Source organism: Pinus tabuliformis, chromosome X, assembly GCF_031772625.1.
Source record: "Pinus tabuliformis cultivar Carrire ecotype Pingquan chromosome X, CPIR1, whole genome shotgun sequence".
Classification (NCBI taxonomy): domain Eukaryota; kingdom Viridiplantae; phylum Streptophyta; class Pinopsida; order Pinales; family Pinaceae; genus Pinus; species Pinus tabuliformis.
In genome coordinates this window covers 1,252,836,314-1,252,837,555 of record NC_142308.1, presented here as the reverse complement: position 1 = coordinate 1,252,837,555, position 1,242 = coordinate 1,252,836,314, and the positions used below count along the sequence as shown (strand labels likewise).

At 48.3% G+C, this 1,242-nt stretch overlaps 1 pseudogene; it reads right to left on the bottom strand.

Moving 5' to 3' along the window:
- Positions 1-299: 299 nt before the first annotated feature.
- LOC149144537 (elongation factor 1-alpha pseudogene) lies at positions 300-728 on the bottom strand (annotated as a pseudogene).
- Positions 729-1,242: the final 514 nt, after the last annotated feature.

Below are 1,242 nucleotides of genomic sequence, written 5' to 3'. Positions count from 1 at the left end.
GTTAAACATCGTGCATATTCCTCGCCATCTGACCGTCCGTTGCACGATCAGACGGCAGTCACAATCCCTGATCGCGCAATCTTCATATGCGTTAACCTGTGGGGGTGATGGTTTTCATCCGCCACGCGTCGTATTGTGACTGGATTGTGCGGCGATATATGGACACTACCATCCTCCCTGTGGGCGGTGCGGGGGATACCGCTAGCCCGCGAAACCGCCTTTTAGTACGGCCCTCCTGCTCATTAACCTGAGTGCATCTTTATCGCCCGCGACCATTGGATCTGCCTATCATGCTGTATCTACCGTCCATCCTTCGAAATACCCGCTTCAAAACCTCTGGTGGTAGAATCAATAATCAAAACAACACAATCGGCCTGTGATGTACCCATAATCATGTTCTTGATAAAGTCACGATGGCCTGGTGCATCAATGACAGTACAGTAATACTTGGTTGTCTCAAACTTCCAGAGAGCAATGTCAATAGTAATACCACGCTCGCACTCAGCCTTAAGCTTGTCAAGAACCCAAGCATACTTGAATGACCTTTTGTTCATTTCCGCAGCTTCCTTCTCAAAACGCTCGATCACACGCTGGTCGATACCGCCAAGATTGTAAATAAGATGATCGGTAGTGGTGGACTTGCCAGAGTCGACATGTCCTATGACCACAATATTGATGTGGGTCTTCTCTTTACCCATGGTTTTCTAAAAACCAAGTATTCCTGAATCAAAAACGTGAATAAACAGCTTCAGCTTCTCACCAGAAAAGAATCGCAGAGCTCCCCTGCTTCACTCTCCACCCGCTCCAATGGCTCTGTGTGCTCCTCTTCTTCGGCTCTGTCAGCTCCTCTCGTCTCTATCTGCTCATCGAATATTGCCATATTGACATCAATGACAATCTTTGTCCAACACTGGACCCACCAACAAGCCCGATTAATCATGTCCGTAGAATGACCGTAGTAGATCCAACGGTCACAAAACATATCGCATGGCCCAACCTCACCGAAGATTACTGCGCGATGAGGGCAGTATTGCCTCCCCACCCTGAGCCACGTGTTGGAAGGTGAGTGGAATCACTTTCGAAAAATAAAAACTACCACCAGCCCGAAAGTGGTGCGATACATCAGAAACCATTTCGAGGGCGGTAAAGCTGCCGCCAGCCAAGAAAGCGAGGTATAGCTATTGCCGTGAAAGACTGTATTCCATCGTCTTGGCCAAACGAAGAAGAGGAACCCTGATTCTA